Source organism: Camelus dromedarius, chromosome 19 (genome assembly GCF_036321535.1).
Source record: "Camelus dromedarius isolate mCamDro1 chromosome 19, mCamDro1.pat, whole genome shotgun sequence".
Lineage (NCBI taxonomy): Eukaryota > Metazoa > Chordata > Mammalia > Artiodactyla > Camelidae > Camelus > Camelus dromedarius.
In genome coordinates this window covers 27,997,321-28,022,930 of record NC_087454.1, presented here as the reverse complement: position 1 = coordinate 28,022,930, position 25,610 = coordinate 27,997,321, and the positions used below count along the sequence as shown (strand labels likewise).

The 25,610-nt window shown below is 43.1% G+C and overlaps 1 protein-coding gene across 14 annotated transcripts in view; it reads left to right on the top strand.

The window, feature by feature from the left end:
• TRERF1 (transcriptional regulating factor 1) overlaps positions 1-25,610 on the top strand; it is a 195,041-nt gene that overhangs the window by 69,576 nt on the left and 99,855 nt on the right. For 13 of the 14 annotated variants that reach the window (XM_031434688.2, XM_031434686.2, XM_064476495.1 and 10 more), the window contains one exon: positions 8,914-8,996. The exons of the other annotated variant lie outside the window; for it this stretch is intronic. The gene's annotated coding sequence lies outside the window, so the exon portion shown is untranslated. The remainder of the gene's footprint in view (positions 1-8,913; positions 8,997-25,610) is intronic. 14 annotated transcript variants of the gene reach the window in all.

The following is a 25,610-nucleotide window of genomic DNA, read 5'->3' as shown; positions in this document are numbered from 1 at the left end:
CCCGTGTTCCCGCAGTTTTGAGGTCTCACGGTTCTTTTGAAATGTCTTTGGAGGGTCCTGGAAGTTTGGAAAATTGGCAAGCGTCCTTCACCGTTGGGGCTGACCTCAACGAGAGGGTGGAGCACCATGTCCCCCGTCCCCCTCAAGCATCCTCTGAGGCCACTTAGGAAAACGTAGTGTTGCGCCGGGAGGGCCCCAGCCTGCCTCAGTGTGGTCGTGTTGCTTAATCTCGTTTCTTTTTTCTCTATTCCTATTTTTCCACCCACTCCTATTGGCCTAGACCCAACTAGACACTGTAAGGGCAGAGTGAATTGTGGGGAAGCAGCTGGAAGGTTGAGAACTAACCCTTCACATGGGCCTCTCATTGCTGTCCCTTGTAAATTGTGCTAAGCGTCTCTGGAATTTTCTTTCCACTGAGCCTTGGATGTGCTAGGAGATACTCTGAACAACCCACATGCCTTTTCCTCCCCTGAACACATCACACGCACTCTGAGCTCCAGGCCTTTGAGCTTGTGGTTCTTGCTGCCTGGAAAATGCTCTCACCCACCCCTCTGCATTGCCTTGTTAGGGAGCAGTGGGGACTGTGGAGAATTCCAGAGTTTACGCTCTGCGTCAGAGAGTTTCTGGTCTCCTGATCTTCCCAGTGGTGGGTTTGAAAGTTACTTGGAGTAGGTGTGGCCGCTTGCCTTGGCAGAGACGCAGGAAGGAAGCAAGTAGGGGTGGGTGGCACAGCCTGGGTAGAAGCTTGGAGTCAGGGACAGGGGAGACACCCAGGAGAGGACAACTGATCCATGTGGTTGAAACTCAGGGAGCAGGGGCAGGTGGAGGTGAGGAGGCCAGAGAGGTCCCAGAAAGGACTTGACTGCCGTGTTAGATCAAGATCTTTTCTACATCTGTTCTTGGGAATGTCCAGGGCCTGGATGTGGCTCTGGGTCAGTCATAGTGGTAGACTTGACCTAAGCAGGGTGCAGAAGCCAGGGCCTGATGGGGCAGAAATCTTTCATTTTACAAAAAAGGAGGTGTTTCTACACACCAGACTGGGTCCTGCTCCGGCGCCTTGGCTTCTTGATACTGTGTAGGTTTCAGAGATCAGATAATGCTTTGATTCAGGTTTTAAACTTTCATTATTCCTTTTACATAAATAAAACATAATAAAGATAAGCGAAGAGGAAAGGGAAGTGAAATTAACGTCACCCATAATCCTGCCGCCTCGATATCATTTACATTGAAAGCTTGGGTCTGGAGACTTCCCCAACCATTTTATGTATTTACAAAGTGGAAGCAAACCGTAGGTGTATTTTGTAACCTGCTTTGTTTTATTATGTGTGTGTGTGTGTGTGTGTGATTTTTGTCCCACTTAAGAAAAATATGCTTTAAAAAAGAACAAAATGTAACCGTTTACAGCAATGTGGATGGACTTGGAGGGCATTATGCTAAGTAAAAAGTCAGACAGAGAAAGACAAATACTATGTGATACCGCTTATATGTGGAATCTTAAACAGCAAACTAGTGAGTAGAACATAAATGAAGCAGACTGACAGGTTCAGAGAACAAACTAGTGGTTCCCAGTGGGGAGGGAAGGAGGGGCAATATAGGGGTGGGGAGTGGGAGGTACAAACTGTTGGGTGTAAGACAGGCTCCAGGATGGACTGTGCAACACGAGGAATAGAGCCAGTGTTTTGTAAAAACTGTAAGTGGAAAGTAAACTATAAAATTGTATAAAAAATTAAAATAAAAAAATATGCTTGCCTAGAACTCAAACTGAAGGGTATAAAGAGAACCCCCTTCCTGCGTCCCCACCCCTACCCCCTAATTCTACTCCTCAGAGGTAGCCCTCTTTAAAAGTTTTACGTATCTATTCTGCTAAGTGAAAAAAGTCAGACAGAGAAAGACAGACACTATGATACCACTTATATATGGAATCTAAAAAATAAAAAAATAATAAAAATAAAAATAAAAAATAAAACAAACTAGTGACTATAACAAAAAATAAAGAGACTCCCAGATATAGAGAACAAACTAGTGGTTACCAGTGGGGACAGGGCAGGGAGGAGGGGCAATATAAGGGGAGGAGAATGAGAGATACAAACTTAGGTACAAAATAAGCTACAAGGATAAATTGTATAACACGGGGAATATACCCAATATTTTATAGTAATTATAAATGGAGTATAATCTTGAAAAATTGTGAATCACTGTATCAAACAGCTGTAACTTACATAATATTGTACAACAACTATACTTCAATTAAAAAGAAGTTTCCAGTACATCCTTGATTAGGGAGAAATTTGGAAGAGATGATGTATGTGGAAGAACAAATTGAAAACATTGGATGCTGTGACTTGTAGAAATATTAGCTGTCACACATGGGTCAGGAGGAAGGCCAAGGGTGGGTAACTGGGAGGTAGTTTGTGACCAGAAAAGGGACTTTCAGAAAGAGGTATGGTGGAGTTCAGGAGATGGAGGGGCGAAGGGACAGAAAATTTTTGAGGCCTGGGTTTTGTTTGCATTTATCACGTAGATGTTGGTGAGGGGCGGGGTGAGAAGAGGTGAGTGAAATGGTCCAGTCTTACTTTCTGGGCAGGGATTGGGGTCCAGAGGGTGACAGGTATGCAGATGAGCTTGAGACTTACCAGGAAGTGGTGACAGTAATTGGTAGATATTTATAAAAATGCCCTTGCTTAACAAAACAAAAAGTTGGCAATTCTGTGTTAGTCCCCCAAATTTAAAAGAAAAAGGTTTTAACAATTCTGTGACTATTAAAAATCTGAGCAACACTGCAGAACTGGTTCTGGACAGGGCATTGTGAGTTTGGTTCTAGTTTTGTGTCTGGCTGTGTGTCTTGCACTTAATTTCTTTAGATCTCTGTTTTCTTATCTGCAGTACATCAGTGGTTCTCAACCCTGGATGCACATTAAAATCACCAGAAAAGTTAAAAAAAAAAAGAATCAAAAGCCAATGCCAGAGCCCCACGACAGTCCAGATGTATCCAGACCTCTGGGGGTGGGACCTGGGAATTTTTTTAATACAGTCAGCATTGAGAATCCCTGGATTAGGACCCTCTTAACTGCACATTTTAGCCCTAAAATGTTATGACTCTGTTATCATACAATTTTGTCTCTTTCAGATACAGTGCACAAAATGTTGTAAACTTCTTAAATATCAGTAAGTCTTTCCTTTTATGAAAAATTCCATGTAAGTCTGATAAGGCCCGTGATACAATGCCAACGTCCTTTGTCCAATTGCTCAGAATCATGAACATAGTAAAGCATCAAATAATTAACTTTTGACCCAGGAGTTGAAAGCATGGGCTTTCATTTCTCATTCCCTCTTTTGAGAAAAGGTACTGACTGGAGGCCTGAGGCCACCTCCATTCGTAAAGAAGACCCTGAAAAGTTCAGAGAAAAGACATCACTGGAAATTTTTTTTTTTTTGCTAGAAGAATTGTGTATACTGTAAGTTCCAAATCAGGAGGTCCAGTTTGGGGAGTCTTTATCAGATCTAAATTCTACATGGAGTAGGAGGTGTTTAAAGAGATTCGGTGATGTTTTATCTTCACCATTGAAGTTTTTGGTTTTGTCTCTTCATAAATGAGTCATTTTTTTTAAAAGGAACCTAATTTGGGGAGGTGGGGAAACCACTGCAGGAGGTGCTGTGTACTGAGGCTGACAGTCAGGGCACTGAGTTTCCAATTGGGCGGTTTGCTGGGAGGCGTGGAACCAGGGACCCATCTGTGGAGGGCTGACAAGGACCAGTGGGACACAGTCTCATGAGGGGTAGGGAAGTAGAAATGGTATTGATGTTGTTTATTAATTTACCAAGTATTTTCTGGTGCACACCCACCAAACAAACGGCCTAGTATAAAGGCTCAATCCACACGTGCTGGGAGATTGAGAACAAAGGGAAAGGAACTTCCTAGTTTTCACTCCAGTTGAGGAAATGGGACACAAGTCATGGAGGTTAGGCATGTCTATATTTCTCTGCCCTTACAAATAACTGCGCTGGAGTTACATAATCGCCTACCAGTGTGAACAGTACAAATGAAATTGTTAGTACCAGGTGGGATTTCAGAGGGGACAACATGGCAGCCTGGGGACCCATTGCGGAACAGAAGGGGGCCTGATGAAACATTCCCTGGGGTCAACAGATGGAGGTTGCGAGCCCTGTGGGGACCCCCCCCCCGACTTCCTCTTTCTGTGCTAAGTTTTCCCAGCTGAAAAATGATCCCACACAACTAAGTCACCCTGGCACCTGATAGCTGTTAGAGTGTCCGCTGCCCTGGCTTCCTGGGGAGGTTGGGGGTGGGGGACAGGGAGTGGGGAGGTGTTGACAGGCTCCACGTGGAAACCAGAAAACCAGAGCAGCTCCACGGGACTGGGCCACGTGCCTGGGGAGAGGAGCACAGGGCAGGTGCTCCCTGACACTGGGTGGAGTCTTGTGTGTTTGGAGCGTGGGCCAGGCCCGCTCCTCTTATTCCGCACTGACCGCCTCCCCCCACTCCCCCGAAGTGTTCATTTTCATCTTCTCTGAGTGGTGTGCAGCCTCCTGCAGTTGTGCCTGCGTGTTTTCTAAGTTTGTCACAAACTTCCTGTTTGAGTATAGTCTGAAGCTCGGAGGTTTGTGTGTGTTTTGAAACCCTGGCAATCACAGAGGTCCCGCGCGTCTGTCTTCGGGGCTGTGGGGGGGCTTTTTTTTTATCCTCCTTCCTTTTGCTGACGTTGGCCATCCTTCTTGGCAGACCTTCCCCCTGGGAAATGCTCTGTAGCTCCTGCACCTCTCTTTGAGAGGGTTGAGAACTGTGAGATCTGAAGGCTGGAATGAGGCAGGGGAGCCACACTTATTGGGCCCCTTATGTAATGCCAGGCACTGGGCTAGATGCTTTCTGACATTTCCTGTTTTATGTAGGCCTTGTGTTTGCTCATGCAGACCAGGCTCAGAGAGGTGAAGTGACCAGCCTAAGTTTGGACAGCCACTGGGTGACCAGGTCAGGATTTGATCCCAGCCCTGACTCCACCATGTCACGAAGACCACACTGTGCCTTTGGTTCCCCTGGTTTGGGGAGATCTTGATTTCTTAAGGGCATCTTGGCAGATAGCATCCCTGTCACCTCTACAGATTCCTCCCAGACCCTTGTTACTCAGGTGCTGCTCATTCTACCTGTGTGGGGTGTGACTGTCGCTGTCACCTTTCTCCACTATCCTCCCTCTGTGGCCCTGGGAATCCCAGAATTGTTGAGTGGTCCTTGGCTGACCAGTTAAAAGTGGGCTAGGGCCAACTCTCAATGTCCCAGAAATGGAGTATCCTTTTTCCTGCCTCTGGGCATCCAGCACTGACCATTCTGCTAGTCGCCATGAACTCTACTCAGCGAGATTTGGATTTCTCACATTTAAAACTCTTCCTTTGAAGAGGGAGAAAGACAGGATATCTGTGTGTATAAAAGCATGTGAAGGGTAGCTAAGGAGGGGTTGCAAGCCCTTGAGTATGTAGGAGCAGGAAGCTACATCTAGCCCTCCTTCTTCTCATTAGAGGGGCTGTCATAGGGTGTCAGATTCTGAGTGCTCCTACAAAGGAAGAAGAGATATGCTTCCAAAATTACGAGGAGGCCCTGTGCCTCTTCCCTGACCCATCCCAGTTCTCTCATATTTTCTGAAAAACTTCTAGAAGTATATCATCTGCGCTTCATCCAAATTGTTCTGTAGCTCAAGTAACGTTGACCATTGTAGACTCTTAAGCAGCAGGCAACTCCAAGCATTCAGCACATTCATCAGTTACCCTCAAGGGGTGTGCAGTCTCCATGGAAACTTGGCAAGTGGAACACATGCCAAGAGAAGCTAAATGCAGGGAGCTCAGGAGAGCGAGGCTAGCTTGGGAAGCTGGGGTGAGCGCGGGTGTTCAGATGGGTGGATGGAGCTGCTGCAGGAGGAATGTCCCAGCATTTGCGACTTGAGGGGGCATGGAAAGGGGAGGAGCATCCTGGATGGGGTGGAGCCAAGGGTGCAGGTGGGAAACAAGATTGAAGGAGATGTGCATCGTTTATGAAGCATCCCAAGGGATGGCTACAGAATATGGCGTTTACCTGCATGGGGAAACTACCAAAGCCAGTTGCAGAGGATGGAGATAGGTAAAAATAGTGCTGTAGGAAGGTTCATCTGGACACGTGCACTGTAACTGGGGAATGCTGGGAGGGGTGTTTGTTAGAAGACGTTTATCATGTTGTGGGGGGAGGGTGTACCTCAGTGGTAGAGTGCATGCTTAGCATGCACGAGGTCTTGGGTTCAATCCCCAGTACCTCCAGTAAAATAAAAATAAATACATACATACATAAAAAAGAATGAATAAAAATGAACTTAATAAAAAGAGGGAAAATGTTTATTGTGTTGAGTTTTAGGAATGAAATGTTGAGGCCTTGGACTAGAGTGGAGACATGAATATAGACAAGAAGATAGCTGGAAGGTTTCAGACCCCAGCTCTGCCCCTTGCTACCTGTGGGACCTAGAGCAGGTTACTTCATCTCTTGAACCTCAGTTTCATCATCTGTCACTACAAGCCCAAAGCCCTTCATGGGACTGGTGTGTGAGGGTTTTAACTTGGGTTGCACCCAGCACACAAGTTGTCGTAGGTGCTCAACAAAGCGTGAGTGCTCTAGTCGTGGAAGAGGCAGAGCTTGTGATTGGCTGGGAGGGTGGAGAGGGACGATTCAAAGGGGCTCAAAGGTTGACTCTGGGGACTTGGGAGAGTGATGCAGCCATGCAGATCATGCCTCTGGGTTCACGGGGGCTAGCTCTCTCATCAGGGTCGGCACTGGGCAAGTGAGGGAGTCACTCGGCGCAGAATTTAAGGCAATGCTGCAGGGTGTCCCCACTCCATCAAGCCCCCCTCCCTGTCTGTCCTTGGTCACTCAACAGACGACCCATCTTCCCTGATTCACTGACAGGGTCCTGGCGCTCAGCTGAGAGCCCACGCAGGTTCCATCCTCCCCCTTGCACATCTGGGCTCATCCCCACTTGGTTTCTTTCCACTCAGAGAAGGACACACCCTTCTCTCCCTGGCCAGAGAGAAACTTCTTCCTGTACCCAGGTGCCCCTGTCCCATGCAGCTCCTGGGACCTCCCTTCCTGCAGTCATTTTGCTGTAGTCTTTCCTGAAACCTTCACCACTCTTTTGCGTTCCGTTTTCTCCTTCCCTCACAAGACGTCTGGAAAGAATCTGCCCTCGGGTTTTGCTCCTTGGTAGAAGCAGTCTATTCAGGCTGGCCACTGCCTGTGGGAAGGGTGCCTGTCCCAGGGGAGGGACCTGGTGGGTTTGTTGCACCCCCAGGGCTCCTGCTTCCCCAAGGAACTGCCCTCCCTCAGGTCACCTGTGACCACCCTATTACCACACCCAACGGACACTTCAGTCCTTATCTTTCTGGACTCTTTGCTACTTTTGATGCTGTGGATAGCTTCCTCTTTCCTGCACCTCTCTCTTCTGTTGGCTTCTTTCACTCAACAGATGAATCTCTCAGCCACTATCTCTTGAGCACCTATTATGTGCTGGGCCCTGGAGCATACCATAATACCATGTCTCTGCTTTCAGGGAGTTTCTAGTCTAGTGTGAGGGTAGAGGGATAAAAATATTTTAAAATGTCAGGTGGCGGTAAGCATGTCAAAGAAAAATACAACAGGGAAGAGGGATGGAAAGGGTGCTCGGGTTGTCAGGAGGGTCTCATTGAGATGGTGACAATCTCAGAAACTGGAAGGAAGTAAAGGATGCCTGGGGGAAGAGTGTTCCAGGCAAAGGGAAGAGCAAGTGCAAAGGCCCTGAGGCAGGATGCTTGGGATGCTTGAGGAAGCCATTGTGGCTGGAAGAAACTGAAGGACAGAGTAGGAGGAGAAGAGGTTGGGAAGAGGTGGGCTAGGTCATAGGAGCCTTGTGAGACATGTCAAGGACTTTGCCTTTTACTTTGAGAGAGATCAGATACTGTAGGAGTGTTTTGAGCAGAAGAGTGATTTTTTTTAGGCTGCTGTGGGGAGCATGGTCTGCTAGGGCTGCCCTAAACAAAGTACCAGAAACTAGGTGGCTTAAACAATAGAAATTCATTGTCTCACAGTTCTGGAGGCCAGAAATCTGAGACCAAGAGGTCAGCACAGCAATGCTCCCTCTAAAGGCACTAGGGAAGGATCTATTCTAGGCCTGTCTCGTCACTTCTGGTAGTGCCTTGGCTTGTAGTAGCATAACTCCAGTCTTCATGTGATGCTCTCCCTTTGTGGGGTCTGTGTCCAAATTCCCCCTTTTTATACTGACATCAGTCGTACTGGGTTAGAGACCCATCCTACTCCAGTGTGACCTCATCTTAACAGCTAAGTACATCAACAAGAACCCTGTTTCCAAATAAGGTCATATTCTGAGGTCCTGGAGGTTAGGACTTTGACATAGGAATTGTGGGGAGACACAATTCCACCCATGACACAATTCAACCCACATAATACATGGATTGTAGAAAGGCAAGGATGGAGGTAGGGGGGACTAGTTAGGAGGTTATTGCAATATTCTAATGAGAGAAGCTTCTTGGACCAAAGTGGTAGCAGTGGAGGTGGTAAGAAGTGGTGAGAGTTTAGATACGTTTTGAAGTTAAAGCTGACATCATTTGCTGATGGATTGGATGTGGGGTGTGAGGGAAAAGAGGGGAGTCCCAGTGATCGCTCAGTTTGGGGCCTGAGTAACTAGAAGAATGGAATTGAATGTTTTTCTCTCCTAAATCCTCTCCACCCTCAGGGGGCCTTGGTGGGCCCTCCTCTTGGGCAGGTCCATCCACTGCTGGGTTCTTCAGGGCTCCCCCTCATTGGCTGCTTCTCTAGTGTCTCCCTGATTGATGTGATCTGTTCCCATGTTGAAGCCAGATATCCTGAATGTGCTTTCTGGGTCATCCCTACAGGCCCTGGCTCTGGAAGATGCTGAAGGAGGAAGACACGGAAGCCGGACAACCCTGAACGATTAAACCTCTTAACCCTGAAATAGGTAGCTTCTTCGAAATCCTGTGTGTTCGAATGCTTTATGATGAAGCTGTCATAAAATTGTTTCTTTGATCTTTGTGGTATGGAAAATGCCCTGAGAAGGGGAGGACGGCTGTTCTGGGACTGGACACCCATAGGTGTCTGGGAAACTTTCCTTGGGAAGTGGTCAGTGCTGGTGGATTCACATTCTGGAATTCAGCATCATTTGGGACAGAGAGCATCCTGTCTCATCTCTCTTGACGTTGCAGAGTTGCTGCAAGTAGTGAATGATCCAGAAGACACCCATGGGTGGTACCTTCTGGGCATGGGAATTAGACATCTCTGGAGAATTATAGTACAGAAGGCCACTCTGAAAAACTCCACAGAGCCTGTCAGAGGCTGATTCCTGGATCTAAGGGCCTTTGAGCTGGCCCTGGGGCATTTCTAGTGTTTCGTCAGCTCTGGCCCTATGTGCTCTTTCCAGGCTCAGTTTATCCCTCTAGAAAATGGGCACATAGCTCTGATTCCTCTGCCAGGTCTGACACAGAATCTCTCTGGAGGGTTAGTAGGTTTGTATGTAAATAGATTTTTTTTTAAATTTTAAACCCTGATCTAGCAAGAGATGGATGTTTTCCACAAATTCTCTGATGACACTTGACGAAGGAGGGTGGTAGTGTCAAATTTGATTCTTTTGGTCTGCACAGGTTTTTTTTTTTTCTTGGAAAGTTCCACACTTTTCATCTCTCTTATGTGAGACAGTTGATTGTTTCTATTTCTTTTTTATTATGCCTGATTTTGATTTAATTTTTAAGCCATTGTGTCTTGGGGTTCCAGTAGGAAACAGATGGCTCACTCAAATGGAGTAGCCCAAGAGTCTCTACTGAGGGAACTGTTTCTAGTGGCATCGGCAGGGTTAAGATGTTGAAGCATCAAAGGGCTAGCAATGTCAGGGAGCTGTTCCCATGCTGAGGCCTGAAAGGAAGAGGGAGGGATTGGTTATTGGAACTGGAAAGAGAAGCTGTGTGGAAAGGCTATCTCTGGTAGAAGCGGGCAGTCAACCTATAGCTATAAGGTCAGAAAAGAGCTGAGGGAATAGATATTGTCATTGAACTCTGTGTCAGTCTTCCCATGTCCTGATGGTGCCTCAGGCAGAAGCCAGAGGGCAGGGAGCATATTGATGCTGTCCATAGAAATCAGAACCTCTAGGGCACACAACTGAGTGGAGACGGGTCGGGGGTGATGTAGAGGCACAAATGGAAAATATCTGACCCAGCGAGAGATGCAGATCACTTGGAATGTATTACCAAGGCTGTTTCTGCTTTTGAACCAAAAGAGGGTTTTCTGTTTGTTTGAGTGAGTGAAACTTTGCATTATTGGGTCAGCTACATAGAACTATTGACTGAGGGTTGGAGGAGCAACAGAAACCCTCTAGTCAAAAGATCCAAGTAAGTCAAGAAACTTGCCCAAGACCACTCATTAATTCATGAAAGTGTTTCTTGAAAGCCCATTACTTTTTCTCAAGGAAAACAACACAAAATCACTTGAAACGGGGCAAAGCAAAACCTGAGCAATTGCTAGGAAAAAGCTGTGGCTGAGTGCTCATTTCCCATTTGTGAGTTTGGATTCCTTGGAGTCGTGAATACCATAAAACTGAACTCAAAGGGGCTCCCGCAGCACAGGGAATTAATTAATTGCCTTGTGCTTGCAAAGGGCAGGGATGAGGTGGACCACAGGGTGCTTGTGAAACAGCAGCTCAGCTTGTCTTCAGCGGTCCAGTTTCTTCCCATCTGTCCATTGCTCTTCCATTGCATCAGTTCATCCTTAGGCTGGCTTCTCTCCTGAAGGCAGAATGGCCACAGAAGCTCCCGGGCTTATTGTTCCACATCCTTCTGGCCAGAAGGAAAGAAGCATCCCTTTCAGTAACTCTTTAAAAGACTGAGAAAGTAATTTTCCCAGAAGTCCCGCCTCAGCAAACCAACCCTGGCATTTCATTGGCCTGAACTGAGTCATGTGCTCATTCCTTAGCCAATCACAACAGCCAGATGAACTACCTTCGTTGATTGGCAGGGATGGGAGAATTTCCTTATTGGCCTGTCCCTGTCCTGGGGAGTGGGTCCTCTTTCCCAAAAATATCAGGGTCCAGGAAGGGTGGGAAAAGGAGCTGTGAGTACTAGTGAGGAAGAAATGGTCATGGGGAGAGTGACAGCTGACATCCACCATACTGTATCATCTATAGAAACCTTACTAATTTGGACTAATTGTTGGGAGTAACAGTGAGAAGAAGCCCACTCTTAGCTAGTAAAAGTTGGAATTTTATAGTGTTTTAACACAGCATAGTTTTAGACAGAACCTTCCCAAACAGCTCCTGTTGAAAGGCTTGCAATTAATGTCTGCTTTTCAGTATGTCTTAAAACATAAGACCTTCTCAGAGGTTAACTTCTACAATGCTGTTTTATTTCTGATATGCTCATTCAGCCTTTTTATAGCCAGAGTAAACACTGAACTCAAATTCTGGGTTAGTGGAGATTAAATTACAGTAATGAAGTTCCTCATTTATAACCTCATCTATTAAAATGAGAATAAGAATAGCACCTACTTTATAGGTTTGTTGTAAGGTTTAACTGAGGTAATCCAAGTAAGGTGCCCGGTGGCCCAGTGGCTGACCCAATAAATGTTACCTTTATTAGCTTCATATAACTCAAAATATTGTCACATCTATGTTTATGTGCATGTTTAGTCTAGCAAATTAACTTCACAACAGATATATGTCACTGATGAGCTCAGAGACAAGGTAAAAAAAAGTATTAAAATGTTTATGGATTTTTCTTTAAACTGGAGTGGATTTTTTTTTTAAATTCATTTTGGGGAAAACCTAAATAAAGAAAAATTTAAATAGCACACAGTTAAGTTAAAGATAGGTATAATCCCTGGATAATAAGGAATTTTAACTTTATGGTAACGTATTAATATGTTCTTAGTTGGAAAAAATCTTGCAAATAGTTGAAGGCCTATTATGACCTGTCCCAGCTGATTTTCTTGCCATTGTTCTCTCTGGAGACTCTGGAGGAACAAATGACCCTCCTCAGCTTCGGATTTCCAAACCAGCCCCACAGCTGGGCTTTTCTGGGTATATGGATTTTAGCATCATCTGAATTGAGTGAGATGCTATAGTATGTAGAAACTGGTATTGGGCATTTATTTCAGTGGAATTTTTGCTGACAAAATGAGGTGAATCATTCTCTAAAGCCTTGAGTGCCATAAGGCTGACCACTTGGAATCCCAGGAGGGTGAAGTGTCTTGATTTGAGGTTCCCATATTTGTCATGGGAAGAGCACAGGTTGCCACAGCACTCTGAAGCTCTACCACCTAATTTCAAAACTCAGAGGTGATAACTTTCAGAATGAGGGGTGGACAGGGTGCAGTGAGGGGCCTGTGGATGGAGGAATAAGTTCCAGAGTCACCAGGCACTTATGGACCACAAATTGAATAAACCATGAATTTTTATCCCCTTGTCCCCTGAATATTGACTAAAATTAGACTTAAGTTTTCTCTAGGTTGTTTGTTGCCCCCAAGGCTATCTGGTCACCATTGTGATACGCAGATGAGCACTAGTATTAACTGGACGACTGACCCTAAATTCCTTGGTTCAAAGGCTGCTGTAGACAAATGGTTCTCAAATCTAGCTCACCTGGACCAAGAAACTACAAAAAAACAAAATAAAAACCAAAAAAACTGGGGGATTGGCTTGGGGCTACCATTTTTTTTTTAACTTTTTTGAAGCTTCTCATAGAACCTAGGAATTCTCTAAAGTCAAGTCTTTATTTGAGTAAAAGGGACAGAAGAAATTCACTTAATCGCGAGTATTGATAAATCCAGTTCATTTTATAAAAGAAGGAACTGTTGACTCTCAAGTCATTCACTTAGAATTGTTAGTTTAATTTTCCACTGGCAGGAAGAAAATCTTGCAATAACTGAATGGTTCCAGTGAAAAGGCATGTCAACAGTTTTTCCTTTTCCACAGTTTAAGCCTAAACATGGTAAACTTGTTCAATTTAATTTGGCTTTCGGTTGTATGGGATGTCTCTGTGTGTGTATGTCAGTACACACACAGAGAAAACTTAGTTTGGTCTGCAAAGCCCCGGAAAGGAAAGGGTACTTTTGGGAAAAGCAGTATGTACATCAGTCAGCTGCTGGTAAGTGTTAGTACTTGTAGCAGCAGTTGCATCTTGGAGCTGCCAAAAGAGTATGACTTTTTAAGATGCCTTTTGAAGTCATTAAAAAAAAAAAAAAAAACCCAGACATCCACCCAACCACCCCTGGCATCCAGAACAGCAATAAAATGTTTTTCATTCTGCTTCGCTTCACATGCCTGCTTGGCTTTGCCACAAACATGTTTTGCCTTCCAGCCAGGGATTAAGCTTCTGTTTGAGGCCAGGACTGGTGTGAAAGCAACTTCTCTGTCCTTGTTGAGGGGAGAAAAAGACTGCTTGCTGTGCCTGTGTGATGTCTGAATGCAGTCAAGGAATCTTAGCGCCAAAGAGGGTTTTGAGGTCTCTGCCTGCCTTATCCTAACAGTCATCACCTTGACTGACAGAAGGTAACCTAATCCTAACATTTCATTTCATCTCTAACGTTTCGTGGATCCTCTGTGAACACTAACATGAACTGAGATGTGTCTTTCTCAAGAAAAAGCAGACCATTCTCTGCACACCCACATCTACAGGTATTGCCCTGTTCACTATCTCATTCCGGGGCAGACCGTCAGTGTTTGAATCCTGTTTATAGGCTCACATATGCTCATACGGCACCGTCCTTGCATGTTCTCGTAGACACTCAGTCTTAATCTGTTCAGACTCCATACCACTTGTTTCTCCTAAGGTGTATCTCATGGTCCATCTCATGGTCCAGCAGGCTGTACCGTCTGAGTAGATTCAGCTCAGTGTCCTTTGGGGCAGACGTCACCACAGTCCTCTTGGTCAGCTTGGGCTGGCATGACAGAATACCATAAACTGGGTGGCTTAAACAATAGAAATGTATTTCTCACAGTTCTGGAGGCTGGGAAGTCCAAGATCAAGGTGCTGGTGAGGTAGGTTTCATTCTGAGACCTCTCCTCTTGGCTTGTAGACAGCCATCATCTTGTGTGCCTCACATGACCTCGTCTTTGTGCCTTTGTGGGGAGAGGACACCCTGGTGCCTCTTCTTCTTATAAGGACACTAATCCCATCATGAGGGCTCCACCCTTGGGACTCATTTTAACCTAATTGACTCCCAAAGGCCCCACCTTGTAATACCACCAGACTGGGGGCTAGGGCTTCAACATACATTCAGCCCCAAACAATGCTGTATCTTTATTTGTGGCCCCCTTGGCATGCAGGGTTGTTAGGGCAGGAGCTCTGTAGTAAGAAGAGAAAGCCTTAGAGTTACAAGCTTTTACTGCTGGGAAAGAGATGCAGTGTTCCATAGCTGGAGCAGATGGTTCTATGGACTAGAAAGTTGGAGGACCTTTACTGCAGAGCAGAGGTGACCTGGGATAGACTGGTGATCTCCTTGTTTTTTCAGGTCTTAGGTTTCATAGTTCCATATGTCAGTGGTGAAGCTGTGGTTTCCAAACTTGGTTAGCCTCAATGAAATTTGGATGGTTCCTCATTCAATATTTCCTGACCACCTTCTATAGCCTCCTTGATGGGCCTCTAAAAAAGGAGACTCTTAGAACCAAAGCCTGGGAAAAATGGGTTATTTCTTAGCACTGTATCATCTTGGGTGTTTACTCCCTTTTCTTGGGGGGAGAAAAAGAGAGTAAACTACAATAAAACTATTCCCTGTTCCATTAGAGATCAGTATCTTACAGTGTCATTTCAAATGTATACAAACATGGTAACGTCCACGTGGATGCAGGTTCACACACATCTGTGCCAGGTGGAATACCTTAAAATATAAAAAGGCCTTTGAAAATCCTTTTAAACTTTCAAAGAACCGATAATTCCTGTGTTATGTAAAGTGTTCCAGGATTTAGAAAAAAGATGGAAAACTTCCAGATCCTACTTTCAAGCAAGCATCACCCTGATAACAAATCTGGCAAGTCCCCAAAGGGAGGCTGTGTACCAGTCTTGCTTGGGAATATAGAAATGTTAGATAAAAGTCTAGTGAGTAGATTTCAACAGTGGAGCATGAATGTTCCACCATACCGCAGAAGGTTATATTCCTGGAATGAAAGGAATGGCTTCATATACATATATTTTCATTTGATTCACATAAATTGTTGAACTAAAAATATGTAATAATCTCATTAATTTCAAAAATGCATTCAGTCAGTTCAACTTCCAATTTTTACAAACCACTTAAAAAGGAATATATAAAATGACCATTTCTTAATCTAATAAAGGAGATTGAGTTCATACAGTCCTTTGGTGTTATACTTTATTGGGGGCCCGTAAAGGCATCAATGGATATGACTGAGATGAAGAAGCCAATGCAGAAAGTTATATAAATTGTAACTTTAGAGAATAAATACTGTAAAGAAAAAATTTTAAATTATCATTAACTACGGATTACTTAGCTATAAACCAAGGAGAGCTAAAAGAGATTAACTAAAAACCTTATTTCTAAATGGTGAGATTAAAATTAAGGATGTGGATACTTCTGGAATTAGTTCATGAGTTTAATGCCATTCCTCTCAAAGTCCCATCAGGATTTTTAAAAATTTTACCAGATGGTTCTCTAAGTCTATTTAGAAAAATAAGTAGATGAGAACCTCAAGGGGAATTATGAAAATGGTTTTTGGGGAAGGAAGTTAGATCTGTTGGATATTAAAATATAGAACACTACCAGATATTAAATTGCATTATGAAGCCTTTGTAATGAAAACACTCTGGTCCTGGCATAAGAGGAGAAAGTAGGTAAGTGAATGAGGATAGTTCAGAAATAGGGTCTCAGATAAATAATTTAATAAATCATGAAGAAGTCATCGCAAATCAATGGGGAAGGGAAGCTTATTCAATAAATAATCTTGATGCCTAGTTAGCAGTTGGGAAAAAATCATTTTGACTTTATCAAAATGAATTACAGGTGGATTAAACAATTAAGTGCAAAATGTAGATGCATTGGAAATCAACAGAATTGAATACTGCTTAGAAACAAAAGGAAAACATTCAAAAAGGAAAAGCAGAGTCCCTCAAATTACAGGATAATCAAAGATTTCTTCATATTAAAAACCAGTGGGGAAACAACAGCCTGGGAAAAGATTTACAGTAACATGACAGAATTAATATCTTTATTACATGAAATGCTCAACAAATTAAAAAGAGGTATGAAAACCTTGGTAGAACACTTGAATAACTAAATACAACACTAAACAAATATATGGAGAATTGTCAGTTTTATAATAAGAGATATGTAGATTAAAACAGCAGTAAAGTACTATTTTAACGTGTTAGCACAAACACCCCATTTTTAATGATAATCCCCAATTCTGGTGTTATTCCAATATTATGAAGCAATTTTACAGTATATTAAAGAGCCATACATTTGATCTAGTAATACCACTTCTGTAGACCCATCTTCCCACACCCCACCATGAAGGAAATAATAAAAATATTTAATATGCTATTTAGACGAAGATGCTCCCTGATGCAATATTTACAAAGCAGTCACGCACGCTCACACAGACACATACACACACACACACAATTAATGTCCAACAGTTGGGTAACTATAAAATAAAATAGTTCTTCTCTCAGCATAATATTCTACTGTAATGAATAATTATTTTGAAGATACGTAGCCTTGTGATGAGATATTTACAATATAATTTTCTGTGCAGAAATTGCAGTATAAACTGTAGCATCATCTTACTGTGGACTACAGCTGTATTAGCTGTGCGGTTAAAAAGAATGAATCACGGCTGCCGTGATAAGAGAGAAAGATCTCAGGAATAGTACGTTAAGTAAAAAAGCAAGTGGCAGAATCGCTGCAATGTGATTGCAATTGCGTAAGGTTCAGATGCATGCAAAACCAATGATACAGTATTTAGACATCCACATGCATGTGGCAAGGCCTATAGGACCAAATTAGCAGAGACAGAGATTCAGGACAGTGATGGGAGGAGAGGGTAGGATGAGGGAGCAGCCCATGGGGGCTACCTAAGGGATTGGTAAAGTTCTCTTCCTCAAGCTGGACTATGGACACCTGCATATATCATTGCTACTTTTTTATACCCATAACATAAGCTACAGATATTTTAAATGCATTTAATGTTAAATAAAGAAATATTAAAACCAGTTTTCACTAATTTCAATAGGTACAAAATGTGTATCCCTAATAAAGATGGTGGGGAGTGTATAGGTAACAGTGTTAGAGGGGTGAAATTATGAGTAGTTCATACTTTCATTTTCTCTCATTTCCAAATTTTAAATTATGTGTTTACATTACATTGTTTAAAAAAAAAAAGGAAGGAAAATTGAAGACAACTGCAGTTATAGGATGACATAAGCTTCCAGCAGAGGATGTGCTCAGAGCATGTTGGACTTCAGCACTGCAGCAGAAGGGGAGCTGGATTTAAACCATAAAAGCAATGTGTCTGGAGGCTAAATTAGTCCATCAATAGTCACTGAGCACCCTTCTTGTGTGAGAAAGTGTTGGCTTAGCCTGTCTTCTGAAAAAAGACTTTTGGACACTGACTTTTAATGAATTGCTGAAATGGATGAATTAGAAGGGCTGGTGTTTCTTTGGGTTCCTTTAAAAATTTTTTTAGCTTTATTGTTTTGTCTGATTACAAAAATAATACAGTTGATTTGAAATACTCTTAAAAAAACAATAATAGAACCTTAAGTTGATTAGACATTAAAACTAGATCTCAGTTGAAATGAAATACAAGGGATAGAGAAGCCTGTTAAAAGACACCACGGGGATGCACTAGAAGTTCTTGGGACCTATGATGAATATGTTGCTCAATAAATAAAATGGCATGGAAAAGGATGGGGGTTACCTATGTGATAAATTTTAAAAGACTCAAAAGACATAACTAGCTGCAAATGTAAATCTTGTTTGGATCCTGATTTAAACGAACTAACTATGAAAAGGCACTTATGAGAAAATTGGGGAAATTGAAACAATGACTGGATATTTGATATTAAATTATTAATTTTAGGTGTGATACTGTCATAATGGTTATATTTTAAAGATACATACTGAAGTATTTATGGACAAATGACATATCTGATGTTTACTTCAAGACAATGGCTAGTTTGAATATGTTCATTATAAAAAGTCCTTATGTCTCATACATATATGATATATCCAGGACTTATATTAAAATAATTCAGGGGTAGGGGTCAAGGAGGGGTATGGATGAAATAAAAGTCAACTGTATATGATAACTGAAGCTGGGCAAAGGGTAAATATATTCTTGCTACTTTTGTATATGTTTATTATTTTTCATAATGAAATAAAATTTATACATTTTCATAGTTGAAAATGTATAAAATATAGAAAAGTATAAATATATAAAATATAGAAAAGAAGGAAATGAAAGTCATCCATAATCCTACCCCCTGAAGAGAACAACATTTTGATAAAAATCCTTCCATACTTTTGCCTTATGCACTTACAACATAAATTCTTACACATATACTTTTAAACAATTAAGAAATTATACTAGCTGTATTGTTTTATACCCTGCTTTTTTATATTATGGGCATAATTTTGCTTTAACGCATTTAGATCTTCATCATACTTCAAAATTGTGGCTCTGTATTATTCTAATATGGGAATACACACACATGCCATGATTTATCTGTCTAACAAGTACCTTGCAGATGAATTTCCAAGTTGTTTCCTTTTCTCCCTGTTCAAACAATTCTGCGCACTTGTTTCTTTTGACAAATATCTAGAAGGACAAAGGGTTTTTAAGGCTTTTTCCCCCCATCATGCCGAAATATTTGTTAAAAATGTGATACCATTTTGAACTCCCGTTTCACCATAATCTCAGCTGTACTGGGTGCTACATTCACAATATTCTAAACATTTGCCAATCTGATAGAAGGATAAAGATCATCTTATTTTAATTTGTATTTATTTGATTGTTAGTGAGTTTGAAAATCTTTTCATAAGTGTATGTCAGTATTTCTTATTTTTGCGACTAGGTGTTTATATCTTTTCCCCTAGGTATTGTATTTCTCTGTCATTTATTGATTCATAAGTGCTCTTTACATATTAAATGATAGTAATATTTCATAAATTGTATAAATTGCTATTTTTCCTAGTTTGTTGTCATTTAACTTTGGGTCATTTTGGAACAATCATTTTTCTGGAATTGTTTTAGTAGATTTTTAAAGGTTATAAATCTAGATTTTTTTTCCCTTTGAGTCTGTAATTATCTACATTTTGATATTTGTAGCCTTATTCAATATTTTACCAAGAGATTTTATTATATAGTGTTCCCCTCTAAAATATGCCTTTTTATTTTAATATATTTATTGGTTATCAAATAAGACGTTAATCGTGGAAAGAATATATTTTAAAAAATTTACCTTATACTTTGTCATACAGTTCATTAGATAAAATTTGGTATTTTACCTTTCAGTCATTTTTCTGTATGTGTATATTAGAGTAACACTTGCCAAAGAAACAGTTAAAACCCAAATTACAGCTTCACACAGTAGAGGTTTATTTCTTACTCAGTCGAACATAGCTGCTGCTGATCGGTGGTCAGCCCTCCAGTGAGCGATTCAGGAGCCTAGTCTCCTTCCATCTTACAGCTCTTTCATTCCCTAGGACTTTGGGGTCCTCTGCATCTAGTTGGCAGATGGAGGAAGAGAGCTTGGAGAAGGTGCACCACTTTCTAACTACCTCAGCCTGAAAGTGTCTGGTATCACCCCTGCCTATATTCCATTGGTGGGAATAGTCACATGGTGCCACCTAGACACAGGGGATGCTGGGAAATGAAGTCCCTGGCTTGGCAGCCACTTTCCAGTAAAACCCTACTCTCTGGAAAGAGGAACATGGATATTTGTTGGATATTTAGCTGAATCTGCTGCCATTTTGCATTTATAGTGCAATAAATACTGCATTTATAATGCATATAAGCATAGAGATGATACATATACATATAAATATGTATTGTACTTATAAGGCATATAAAATATATGATATATATTTTCTTTACAAAATTGAATTATCCTATTGAGAGTTTTGAATTTTAGCATCATTTTGTGAGCATTTCCCTGCATCTTTAAGTCTTTTTCAGAAACATGAGTTTTAATGTCTACATATTATTCCTTGTATTGATATATCAAAATTCATTTAACCATTTTTCTATTACAGTATAGTTAGGTTTTTCTATATTTTTGTTATTATGAACAGTGCCGTTAAAACTGTCCTTGTGCATAAATCTTCGAGTATTCCTCTGATTATTTCCTCAGGGAGAATTTTTGCTCAGTGTTAAGGCCGGTGATACGTATTACCAGATGGCCCTTCAGAAATGTGGACTAATTTACACTCATCAGTGGCGCCTGAGGGTTCTTATTTCAAAGCACCCATGACTGTCCTCGCCATTATAGTTGTTTTGGTTTTTGCCAATTTGTTGAAGATGGTATTGCATTGTTTTAATTTGAAAGTTTTGTTTAATAATGGGTTTGAACATTTTTTCATGAAGCCATCAGTAATCTTTTTTGGGCTGTGTGTGAATTGCCTCTTTGCATCTTTTCTCATTTTTATTTTGCAGTGTTCCCTCTTTCTTCAGTCATTTGTAAGAGATTTTTAGGCAGTATGTGTATTAACTTGTCATATGTTATAAATATTTTAATCTAGCTTCTCCTCGCCTTGATTTTGCTTCCTAATCTAATTTTTTTAGATTAAACTCTACGGTTGGAACCCTGGTGTGTGATATCACACCCGCTGATTCTGTCTGGTTAGCAGTACTCCTGAGATTAATACCATTTAAAGAAGCCATGCAGATTCTTTTTTTCTGACCCATCTTAGGTTTGAATGTTCTTAATGTGAATTTTAGTTATCTACGAGTAATGGGATTTAAAGTAATCATCAAGAAAATTGACACGTTGTAATTGACTGTACTTCAATTAAAAAAAAAAGGATATGGACTCGACAAGAAGGATTTGGGGCACTGGTCTAAGTCAGCCATGGGGATGTTGAGATCTGCTTTATCTTCCCAGGATACCTAGGAGAGGTAGGGAGACAGGCTGATAGATGGTATCTGAGGACGCCGTGGTTTTAGCTAAGTGGAGTCTCAGAGGCCCTCTGGCTGTTTTTCATGTTAGATCTTATTAAAAACACGTGTAGTAGAGTGGCAGGGAACCAAATTAGAGATCAGAGAGCTGAGTTGTAGCCCTAGCTCTGCCACCACTGACTGCGACCCTGAGCAAGTCTGTTGTCCAGTCAATGCCTCAGTTTACTGTTCTGCAAAATGCAAGGGGTTGTTGTAGGTGATGTTCTGGGTGCCTGAATTCTAGGGCTGTGCAGCTGAGTTCTCCATGAGGCCTCTTTTACATTCACCACCATCCTCTGACCTGTATCAGGTGGGTGAGCTCCGGGAGCAGGGAGGTTAGCCTCTTTGGTCTCCGGCGTGATTTATGAAAGAAATCAATCCAGTGTCTATCTGCTTCAGATATAATGTGATCTAAATGTGATACTCACCTAATAAGATTAGAGGAATCTAATATGGTGTTCCTCTAAAACACAAATACTGCGCCACTTTTAATTGTAGTAGCCAAATTAAATTACTCATCCCAAATTCGATTTCCAGCTAACTTAATTTGAACATGAGCTCAGAACTGCAGGCCCTGAGTAATTTTTTAAGATATAAAAGAAATCAATGGGATACCTGGACTGTTCCTCTGGGCGCTTCAGTGGTTACCAGAAAAAAGAATATGTAAACATCTGGAGGAAACCTGCGGAAGTGGAGCTGAGACAGAAACTCTAATTCTTCATCTTATTATAGAGGGTTTTTTTACCCCCTTCCATCACTAGGACCCTCACGGGTCTTGGTAGACAGGAAGGAAATAAAGGCAGGCCCAGTCATCACTGAAGACTTACTGCTTATCACTGCCTTTCTTCTTTTTGTTCCTTGAGTGACCCTCTTAATGTATTCACTCCCTCGGATGTACACCAGGTAGGAAGTGGCTCCCTGGGTTGTTGATGGAGCCAGAAGGATTTGTTGAGAGATTGGAGAGGTTTATAACATTGATGAGCCGTATTTTCGCTCATTTTATGTCAGTCAGGTGACAGATTAACTGAAAACCAACCCAGATTGGCTTAAGCAAGAATAGAAAATGTATTGGCTTATGTAATAGAGCAGTCCATGAGCAGATCCCGGCAGCGGGAGAGGCTTTATCGAGGGCTCCAGGGAAGTACCTAAGAATGAGTTTTTCTCCTTCATTGTTGGTTCCTTTCTCAGGCATGATCTCCCCTTCTGGCCCCAAGATGGCAGCCCAGGCTCTTGTTTCTTTGTTCTCATATAGTGGAAAAAAGAAGATGGCTCCCTTGATGGGTCAGCCAAAGGCTTGTAATTGAGTCTAGTTGCCCCTAGTTGGCTCGACTTGCATCCTGTGCTTTCCTGAACCAGTACCACGTGGAGGGGATGGGATGAATTGACTGGGGGATTCAGAGGACTGTTGGGAAAGTAGACTGGGTAGTGAAGCTGGGGGTGGGGAGCACCTGCAAACCTCCATGGCCCACTATACAGAGCCTTCTGCTTTTCCCAGCACTCAGGCTTAACATTTTCTCGCTTGAGTAAATGAGCCTGAGAAGTAGATAGGACATGTTCACGGATGAGGAAGTAGGTTCACCATGGGATCAACTTACCCAATGCATTGTCAGTGGTAGAGTTAGGACCAAATTCAGTGTCTTGCGAGTCTTCCATCTGTTTTCGCTGCATCCTGACTTCTTTCTACCAACCCCTCTCATGGACTCCTCCTTCCCACTCTCCCCCCACCAGTGCAGGGTTCTTCATTAAATAGACAGTCAGTCAATAGTTGTTAACTTCTTATTGACCGACCAGTGTGCCATCAGACTACACGTGGCCTTTCTGCTCATACTTTGTGAATATCATTATAGCAAAAACCAATGCGGTCGATTCCCAGTTTTTAATTTGTAGATTGTCCCTAGTAATTCAGTTTCTTTCTTTGAATTATGGAGTTCTTCTAACAGAAGGATGGAGTTTGGATCACTTGAGGATAGACATACTGAAAGGGGCTAAGGTATGTGTGTGTGTGTGTGTGTGTGAGAACATGCACACGTATCTGTGTTACAAAATTAAGTGTTTCATTTCCCTGCCTCCTTAGCATGGACCACTGAAATTAGATTTGATGCCTGTCTTTCCACTTCAGTGTAACTTACATTTGTGACAGTCACTGTTGGCAAGGTCCCCCACTTACTCAAACCAAAGACCTGTGAATAGGTGTGCCATTTTGAAACATTTTGAGTAATGACTATATATTGGTTTTTCATCTTGGGGAAAAATTGCAAGTGCCTATTGTCTTCCCCTTGCCTGGGAAAGCTTCCCGCAGCAGTAGTTCATCTCAGGTTTTACTTCCACTTCCTCTAGGAAGCTGTAGACTTTCTCCAGCTCTGTTTCTCTTTGTGCTGAAGGTCTGCATTCCACAGTTAGCACTTCGCCCTGTATCCTGTGTTGCACTGTTTCATATGTATGGGTTTTGTCTCCTGGATCATTTGGTTAACTCTTGGAGGTCAGTGCCTGTTCTTTCCATTTTTTCTCCCTTCCTCCCTCCCTCCCTCCCTCCTCCATGCTAAAGTGAGGTGGGTGATCAGTGATATATGGTTCAGTCACTGGGGTAGGTGCCCCACATCAGCATCATTGTATTCACAGTGGTTTTACAGTTGTCTGGTTACTGGCCTCTATTCCTCCAATATAGTTCTTGGCATATGTTAAAAGCAGTGTGATTAAGTGTTGACTAATTGAATGATTCTCACCTTTTCTACATCAGCCCCACCCTGCCTCCTGCCCCCATCACTGAACCATAACTTCTTTGTGCTCTCCATGGTCCCTAACAGTGTCTGCCACGCCGTAAATGCTCTTTAAGTCCTTGTTGAGTGAATGGATTTTACCCTCTCGGGACCTGCCTTGGGGAGAGGCAGATGGGAAGTGAAGCTCTAAGAGGGCAGAGGGGGATGGAGACTGGACAGGGATAAGTTCAAGGACTAGGTGCTTGGACCCCTCCCTCCATGATTTCCAAGTACAGATAGGGCACTTCCCTAAAGGCAGAGTGCTGTGTCCTCTCCCGGCTGGGCAGCTGGGGGGCCTGATGCCTGAGAAACAGTTGAGTGAAGGACAGTGGCTGCAGTTCTAGGGTCTATTGTAACAACAGTAAAGAATTGTCTCTTCTGCCTGATCCCCTTCAGACATCTGCGTGGTCGAGACGAGAGGACTCAAGCCAGAAGGAGGGGCACATGGTTGCCTCTCTATGTTGACCTCTCATCCTTCCCATTGCCCTGGGGGGTGTCAGTGAGCAGTGACAGGTCCGCGAAGGAGGGAGGCAGAGCACCAAGGGGTGAGTGAGCAATCCCTTAGCTTCCGCGTGGCATGGTACCACTGGGCTGACCAACCTGTCACGGTTTGCCTGAGACTGTCCTGGTGTTAGTCCTGGATGTCCTGAGTCCTGAGCCACCCCTCAGTCCTTGCCAGACCAGGACAGATGGTCACTTTAGATGCCACTTGCTCCCTTCCCTGCCCTGGCCAGCTGTCTTGATTTCCCTTCCCTTTGTGAAGTCCTCGATTTGGCCTTTGTCATCCTCTTCTTTTGCCGTCTCCACTGCTTCTAACCCCAGCTCTTTCAGGCTAAGCCACGAGCCTTGCCTGCATCTCTACTCTTCGAGGCCTCTCAGATCAGTGTTCTGAAGCGCTGCAAGGGGACCAGAGTTCCTGGATCTGGGTGAACAGGAGCTGCCTCCTCTTCCTCTCAGGCTCCACTTGGCTCCTGAAATCAATGGAGCTGTGAAAGCTTCTGTCTTAGAGTTAAAACTCATCTGGCTCAGGGGGAGTGTGTCCCCTCTGGGGGAGACTCTGTCGTACACATGTGTGTGGCTCTGCCTGGGAGGCTGGGCAGGGGAAGTGTCCGTGCTGGTGGGGCTCTGTCTGCCACCCCGTGGGGCTGTGGCCCTCAGGCCCTGCCTTCTGAGCACACATAGGCCCGGCTCTCAGCAAGGCCCAGGGGCAGCCAGTCCTCTTCCCCGATGAAGCCTCCTTGCCCTCACTTACCTCTGTTCTCAGAACTCTTACTACACGCAGCGTAAGTGCTGCTGCGCTAAGTGAATGTGATTGTTCTCTTCCATCTCTCTAGGGTGTTAGCCCTTCCTTGAAGGCAGACTTCTTATCTTCTGTTTCCTTTCCTTCCCCCTCTCGGCACCAGGCCTCGCACTGGGCCCCCAGCTGGGCATGACTTGACACAGGTTGTTGTTGACAGCACCTCGGTGATTTGTGGGTGACGGAGGACGAGTGAGTCGTGGGTGGGCTCCCCGGGGGCACCTGCGTGCAGAACACGTGGAGGAGGCGGGCAGGGTGGAGACTGCGCCCTAGCCAGGCCCGGGGTCTTGGGTGGAATTCAGTTCTCCGAACTTCCTTTTTAACCCTCGCATGAGAAAATGAGGCTTTTCCTTTTTCTTTTTTTTT